Genomic DNA, 9,175 nt, shown 5'->3' with positions numbered 1-9,175 from the left:
ATATTTGGCTCATTTTTGACCTTAGTAGGCTTATAAGGTTTATAATGCACCTTAAGCTTCTAGGTCTCACAATTTGGAACCAAATGTTGTTATTACAATATAAACATGAAAAAGGATCCTTGGACCCCCTACAAACATCTCAAGATTCTCCAAGACCAAAAAAAAACATAAAATGACTAATGAGAGGCATGAGAGGTTGTTTGAGGGAGTGCTCCTGCACCAATGTCCCTCAATCTCAATGTCACCTCTATCAATGAGATCTTGTGTGATGTTCTTCAGTCGATGACAATTTCCTATTTTATAACCCTTTCTCTTGTGGAATTCACAATATTCATCATCATTCCACCAATTTAGTTTGACCTTTGGTTCATATGGAGGAAAATCTAGAGCTATGATTACCTTGTTTGCCACTAGCTTCTTGAAAACTGGCTCAAGTGGTTCTCCCAATGGGGTGTACTTCCTTCATGACTTTGAAGTTGTTTGAGTATTCACTTGATTGTTTGTAGAGCTTGATCTAGAAAAAATGATTTTTGGTCGTATTGTATTGGCATCAACAACACCATCATTGACTATGTTCTTGTTTTTGTTCCAAAATCTTGGCTTATCTTTTCCTTTAAAGTCATCTTTGTTTTCCTTTAATATCTTAATGACTCCTTGTTCAATTAGGACCTTCTCTGTCACTAAGCCTTTTTCAATGACGTCCTTGAAGGTGGCCAAACAAGCTTTTCTTAGGTCATAACCAATGTCTTTATTAACATTCTGGGTGAACCTCTCTACCATTTGTTTCTGTGGAATTTCACAAGAGCATCTGCTAGCTAGGTTTCTCCATCTTTGTAAAAATGATGAAAAAGATTCTCCATCCTTTTGTTTGGTGTTGCACAAAGTAGTCACCGATATGTCTGTCTCTATGTTGTAGGAGAAGTGTTTGATAAATGCCTCTACTAGATCACCCTAAGACTTAATTCCAAGTGGAAGTTGGGAGAACCATTCCATGGTTTGATCACCTAAACTCTGTGGGAATAATCTCATCAAATATGTCTCTTCTACTGCTACCTCAATGCAAGCTATGAAAAATTGTCTTATATGTGCCTTAGGATCCCCTTTTCCTCTATACTTATCAAACTTAGGTGTCACAAAGTGTGTAGGAAAAGGAGGCATTGGAATGCTCTAGTCAAATGGATAGGGACATATGTCTCTCATTGTGTAAACTAGTTTCGGTGTATTTATGTCCTCCATTTTCTTTTGCAAGTCCTTGATTTTCTGTTCCAAATTGCTCTTAGGTGGAGACTAACTTCTTGGACCAAACCCCATGCTTGCAGAACCAATTGGAGGAGGAGCATGTTGCATATATGGATGATATTGATCATACACATGTTCATATGGAGGAGGTCTATAATGATGTTGTGTATATGGACCACTTGGTATAGAGTCATGATGAGGAATGGAATATCCGCTTTGTCCATGTATACCATACTCTATAGGCATATCATGAGTTTATTCTAATGTGTTGCCCCCAAATTTGATGTGGGGTTTCCTTGTGTCCAAATTTTGAGCATGCCTTTGAATATCCAATTGCTTTGGTGGTTGATCCTTAGCATTGGTATGTGATTGAGCATATTTTTCTGCATAAGGCTTCCATAATGATCTGCAAAGGTGAGTATCATATCCTTGACCATGTGCGTATGGGACCTCAGGTTTTTGAAACAAAGATGATGGTGATTCAGGCCTAAGATGTGGTCCTCTATTGCCTCCACTATTAGGCCTCCTTTGATCCATGTTGAGGTGAGGTTGTTGCAAAGGTCGATTTTCCATTATTTGAGACATCAAAATCATGAGGGATCTTGGCTCCACTTCGTGCCATCACTTGTAGAAAGTATTGTCTATCCCTTCTCATTATTTCCTCAACCAATCTGTTGAAACGGGGATCCATAATTGTGTCTTCCACTTCTGCTGAATGTACAGAAAATTTGTCCATATTGTCATTGTGTGTATCATTGTTGTTTGTAGTGTCCATGTTCTCAACATTTGGAATGTTTCTATAGGCATCCATGTCAGGTAATGTAGTATTATCAGAATTGAAAAAGATATCATTGTCATACTCATAAGAACTCATGTTTAAGGACTCTTGAGCCTCTTTAGTTTCTCTCCTAGATTTTTGGAAACGGGTTTCAACCATGAACTAGGTATTGACCAAGATGTGTGAAACTAGATGAAAAATGGAAAAGAGTATGGAAGACCAAGAGTTGGATGGAATGTAAATGAATCTGAGGTTTACTTGCAATGTCCAGAGTGTAAGACCAAGTATGTATGTAGTAGAGTAGGTGTGGCTTCCAAAGAGAGGATAGTTTCTCTTGATGAGGTAAGTTGACCTTGACTCTAAGTAAGACCAAATGAGACCCAAAGGTGATAGACCTTGATGAGGGACAACTTAGCAAAATGTTGTATGTGGTGTATTGACAAAGTATGATGAGGACAAGCAAGTGACCTTTTGACTCAAGTTTAGACAAATGTGAATGTAATGTAAGGTGTAAAGCAATGATGAACTTTGTGAGACCCAAAGACAGGTTGAATGCTAGATGAAAACCCTAGAGAGATACTTAGGAAGCTCAATAAGTCTGAAACTAACTTTTTTTTGTGTGTTGAATTATGAAAGTTTTCAATCCTGAACACAGACGTGCCTGTATACTTCACAGACGTGCTTAAATGACATAGATGTTATTTTGTTACACACAGACATGTTTAAATGACATATACGTGGTTCTATCAAACACAGAGGCATTTCTAAGATGTTGTAAATGTTGCTCAAAAGACACAGACTCATTTCTACCCTTTACAGGCACGTTTAGTTGACACAGACGCGAGTCTGTCAGACACAGACGCGTTTCTACAAACTTTGTGCAATTTTTCCAATCTGTGAAGTTGTTGTTGTGACCAAATCTGAATGTTTGACTATTTTTTCGTGACAAGAGGACACAATGTTGATGAGGACTTAATGTTTGCAAGTGTTTAGACTGCAAAATGACTCAAAGACAAGTGTGTTGTTTGATGTAAAATTGTTTTGCATACACTTGAAGACACAAAAGACACAATTTTTTGATGTTTGGTCTTGAATGTTTGAATGTTCAAAATAAGTCAAGCACAATTCTTATGGCTGGCCAGGACAATAGTTGTTGATCCCACATGGAGTTTCCCCTGAGTATACGCTATTCAAAGTAGATACTTAGATGCTTTACCCCACTGGCTCCACCCTCAGCACTCACTTCTTAGGACAGCCAAGCATCAGTCCCCATGAAAACTCCTCGTGGTGAACTTTGTATCTCTACTAAGAACCATATGTGGGTGGGCCACTACCAGAGGTCCAACCTCCTACCCCAACAACTAGAAGGATTTTGGCTTCTAAAACAAAAAGGTGCTAGTAAGGGCACCAGCTCATGTGGCCATAAATGCGGCACTTTTAGAACTTTAAATACAGAAGGCTCCCAGCTGGTAGGGGTTACACCCTACAAATGATCAAATAAATTTGATCAAACGGGTTTATGGGGAGACATAGTGTTGGTATGAACAAATTAGCACATGTTATCCATAGTTTTCACCATGGATACAATTATTTATAGTGGTTTGGAAGAAGATGGCTTTTCTTTTGCTACCACTTGGGTCATTCTCTCCTCACTAGTAGTCCTAATGACCACACAGGGAGACAGACCCTTTAAAGATTAAACAAAAAGAGCCTATTACTTAAGACACAAAAGACAATGGTTCAATTTTAGTGCACCATGAAGTGTTTTCTAATCTATGAAAATAAGGCACACAATAAATATCAAAAACCCTTGCCAAGGTCCTACAACAAAGATCTATTAGTAGTTTGGATTGTTTGAAATAATCACCCCTTCCTGCAAGCACACAAGTTAGGTAAATTTTTAAATCCAAAAGACTTTGTGGAATAGGGGCCTTCAACAAAACGATTTTGCTTTCAAGACAAGCTGCACCAATTTTGTTAGCTAGATCTAAAAATGTTAGCTCAAAATAAACCAGATCGGAAATCCGAATGATGAAAAACTGAATCAATGAAACCAAAAACCCAATAAATGAACACAAACATAGTTGTCACAACACAAAAGCTGCTAGAACACACAAACGCGCCTAGATCTGACATAGACATGACTCCCAAATGCAGACGTGTTTTCCTAACGCAGACGTGCCTGAAGACTTCACAGATGTGACTATGGAATACAAACGTGCTTCCCAAGATCTACAAAAAAAAAAAATATTGTCGAAGACACAGACATGGTTCCAGATGTGGCAGAAAATAAAAAACGTGATTCGAAAGTGTGCAGATGCGAAATATCAAAATGTTGTCAGAAATGTCAGATCTGCAACAAAAGATGTTAAATGCAAAAGAGACAAGAGTCCCACCAGGCATGCCAAAATGTATATGGTGAAAGTGGAAACAACAATAACAATATTGAAAGACTAAATGAATTCAACCACAAAACCCTAGCCTAACAACAACAAAAATCCACCATAACATATGAGATTACCTAAGACAATGCAAATCAAATCAAATCACAAAGATTATACCATCACATGTCCAATAGGGTTTAGATCTTCATTCTTCCTATCTCCATTGATCTTTCTTGATATATTTGCTCTCAAATTTTATGTGCACAAGAGCTCAACAAAGAACGGAAATGTGGTTGCAAGTAGGATCGCATATGAAAGTGCAAAAGCATAGTGTAGTCGGGGTTGAATGCTTAGTGAGGGTTTGATAATGAAGGAAGCATCTCCTTATATAGAAGACACTATATGAAATGGAGGGATAAGATTGAGAGGTGTAAAAGATAAATGGTTGGCTATGATTAGAGGGTAGGTAGAGAAAATAAGAAAATAATGAAAGGGGTAGGTAGTGTATGAACTAAGAGATGAATGACATGTGTCATAGGTAGAAAAGGTTAATGACTTAATTAAATAAATAAAGATTTATTTAATTAATAGAGGAAGTGGGATCAATTAAATAAATAAGATATTTATTTAATTTAGAAAAAAGGATAATTTAAATAAATAAATGTATTTATTTAAATGAGAAATAAGGCTAGAAGAGGATAAATGAATTAATTAAATAAATAAATTTTTATTTAATTAATAGAAGAATTAGGCTAAAGTAATTAAATAAATAAAATATTTATTCAATTAGACTGGACAATTTTAGGTGTCTACAGGTACTACAAGGATAGGTGTGCTAGTAAGAGCCATTTTGAGTTCCTGAAAGGCCCTCTCGCACTTCTATGTCCACTCAAATCTCTTCCCTTTATGTTGAAGAGAAGTAATAGGGTGTGCGACTCTAGAGAATCCCTCAACAAAGTGTTGGTAATAACCTGCTAAGCCCATGAAGCTCCTGATCTCTGTCACACTGGCTGGCGGTGGCCAATCCATAATATCTCTAATCTTGGATGGGTCTATTGAGATCCCATCACCAGAAATAATGTGCCCAAGATACTTGACCTCTGATAAAAAAAAAGCACACTTTGACAAACTGCCAAACAACTGATTGTCCCTCAAACACTGCAAAACCTGTCTCAGGTGCTCCTCATGCTCCTTCTCATTCCAAGAATATGTCAATATATCATCGAGGAACACAATCACAACGCGGTCCAGAAATGTGTGGAATACCCCATTCATGAGGCTCATGAAAATAGCTAGAGCATTCATAAGACTAAATGGGACCACGGTGAACTCATAGTGGCCATATCTAGTGCGAAATGCGGTCTGATGGATATCGCTTTCCACTATCCTCAATTGATGGTATCCTGACTTCAGATCAATTTTGGAAAATACTTTGGCACCCTGAAGTTGGTCGAACAAATAATCAATTCTAGGCAAGGGATATCAGTTCTTGATGGTTACTTTGTTCAATTGATGAGGGTATGTGCAAGATCATGGTGTGCCAAAACAGGCCCTTAAGTGGCAATGAAATTTAAAAAAATTAGAGTTATGCAACTTGACATGAAAAATTGAATAAGTTATGAACATTATTTTTAAAATATGTAAGAAGAGAATCTATAGAAAATTGAATGTAGTTTCTAAGCTACTAGTTGTTTTTTGAAAAAAAAATTCTATTTGATGAAAATTTCAAATTTCAATGCAGTGGTACAAAAATTTCAGGAAAAAGATAAGAAGTAGGTGTATGTCTGGCCACCCTAATCATAGTCAAACCATAATATTTTTTTATAATATTTATAATATAAGTATTATACTCATGTCCAGATGTGACACATATTTTTTTATAATTTTTCATAAAGTAAATAATTATTTATGAATTTTTTACTACAACTTTTCAGAAATTCAAAAACTCCTACGTCTAACCACCTTAACTTGGTCAAAACCTTATGAAATTCAATTTTTTTTAATTTTTCCCTATAGTAGACAAAGCATAGGATGTGATGCATGTTTCAGATTCAAAAAATGTTATGCGGTTTGAAAGTTATGAGTATTTTTCAATCAATCTATCAATCAAGACTTTTGTCAGAATTCAATTAGAAAATAAATAATAATTATTTATTAAAGTTGAAATAAGACAAGCCTTATATTGTTGGAAAGATGAGAATGTCCTTAAAAAACCCTTTTCGTTTTATCAATTTTGGCTATAAAAAAAGTCATCAACCACTAGTGTAAAGTTTGGAAAATCAAGGAATACAGAAAAACATGGTTTTTCAGTTGACTTTCCAGGCTTGTCACTTCCAAGCCAAATCCCAAAGCAAACCCGAACCAAAATATGGAGGGAAAAATTTATGTTTTAAAATCGGATATCGGATAAAATCGGATATCAAATAAAATTGGATATCGGATAAAATTGGATAAAATTGGATATCGGATTTTTGAAAAAATAAAAAAATATATTTTAGTAAATTAGGCATAACTTTTGTGTTTTATATCAAAATTTTAATTTTTTATAGGCGTTGGAAAGGTAATTAAGAGCTCTATGATATGAAACAGGTATATTTTCAATTATTTGTTTTAAAAAATAATTATAATTCATTTAAATTCATCCTTCATTTTTAAAACATAAAAAACTCATGACTTTTTCATATGATTTCCCTATTACATTAGTTTTTGTAACAATCATCTCAAAATAAACTAAATAAGTAGTTAATTAATATTAAAAAATTTATGAATTTTATTGAGCTTGATATATTTGGATAAACCATGCTATCTATGTTTGTTCCTTTCTCCACCTCTCTCTCCTAAACCTATCACACCACCTATTTGTTTCTTTCTCCCTCTCTTTTGTCCATGTTTATACATCTCTCTCTAGACCTATATCTCTAACTATCAATGAATACCTCATTAAATCTCTCAAGCTCTACAAGGTTTTTATATTTCTACCTCTTCATAATTTCCTCCTCTATGTCACTCTCTCTTCCCTAAGATCTAGACTAGTCTCTCTGCATTTCCTTCTCATCTCTAGCAACAAAATTCAGAGGGGACAAGGACAGGCGTAGGGAAGTATCAAAAAAAGGAGAGGGGGAGAGAGGTGAGAAGGAGAGATTAATTGGGGGAAGAGAGAGTGTGAGAGAGAGAGAGCTATAGGTAATTAGGTGGAAGGCGAAGAGAGAGAGGGAGGGGGTGATTGGGGTGAAGAGAGAATGAGAGGGAGAGTTTGAGATTATTAGGGGGTAGGAGGAGAGGGGGAGAGGGGAAAGTATCAACAAAGAGAGAAGAGAGATGGGGATAGAGGTGAAGAGAGACATAGATAGTAATTAGGGGGTGGGTAGAGGGGGAGAGGGAAGTATCTATAAACCCATAGGAGGAGAGAGGTGATTGAGGGTAATTAAGGAAAAGAAATAATGTGAGAGAGAATATGGTGTCCTAAAGGGTCATATGGTGTCTCACGAACCTTTAGGACACCATATGACACCTGAGGACACCATATGATGTTTCTATAAGTCTTATGGTGTCATAAGGGGTCATATGGTGTTCTATGAGCCTTTAGGACACCATATGGTGTCATTTCAAGTCGTATGGTGTGTTAAGGGGTCATATGATATCCTTTGACCCCTTAGGACACCATATGACCCCTTAGGTATTGTTAGGGGTCATATTGTGTCCAAATGGGTCATATGGTGTCATTGGGGGTTGTATGGTGTGCTAAGGGGTCATATTATGTCCTAAGGGGTCCCAAGACATTGTATGACCCCTTAGACATCATATGATCCATTAGGTTTTGTTAGGGCACATACTATGTCGTAAGAGGTCATATGGTGTCCCATGATACTTTACGACACCATATGACCCCTTAGGACATCATATGTTGTCGTTATGGGTCTTATGGTGTCCTAAGGGGTCATATGGTGTCCTAAAACCCCTTAGGACACCATATAACCCCTTAGGACATTATATGACCCCTTAGGATACCATACAATACCTTGGGACACCATATGGTATCGCAAGGAGTCCTATGGTGTCCTAAGGGGTCACATAGTGTCCTATGAACCCTTACAGCAATATATGACCCATTAGGTGTCATCAGGGGTCTTATTGTGTCCTAATGGGTCATATGGTATCGTATGACCGCTTAGGACACCATATGCTTGGAGACAATATGGTGCTATGGGTCATATGGTGTCCTATGACACCTTAGGACAGCATATGACCCCTTAGGATACCATTTAGTGTTGTTATGTGTCATATGGTGTCCTATGACCCCTTAAGTGTCATTAGGGTTATTTTATGTCCTAAGGGGTTGTATTGTGTCCTAAGGGGTCATACGGCATCCTATGACCCCTTAGGGCACTATATGACATTGTTAGGGGTCATATTATGTCCTAAGAGGTCATATTGTGTCTTATGACCCCTTAGGACACCACATGGTGTTGTTATGGGTCGTATGGACTTCTAAGGGGTCATATGGTGTTCTATGACCCCTTAGGACACCAATTTTATGTTGTTATGGGTCATATGGTCTCCTAAGGGGTCATATGGTGTCCTATGACCCCTTAAGACACCATATGGTTTCATTATGCATCGTATGGTTTCCTAAGGGGCCATATGGTGTTCTATGACCCCTTAGGACACCGATTTTATGTTGTTATTTGTCGTATGGTCTCCTAAGGGGTCATATGGTGTCCTATGACCCCTTAGGACATCATATGGTTTTATTATGTGCCGTATGGTTTCCTAA

Source organism: Cryptomeria japonica, chromosome 2 (assembly GCF_030272615.1).
Source record: "Cryptomeria japonica chromosome 2, Sugi_1.0, whole genome shotgun sequence".
NCBI classification, from domain to species: domain Eukaryota; kingdom Viridiplantae; phylum Streptophyta; class Pinopsida; order Cupressales; family Cupressaceae; genus Cryptomeria; species Cryptomeria japonica.
This window is presented reverse-complemented; position numbering follows the sequence as displayed.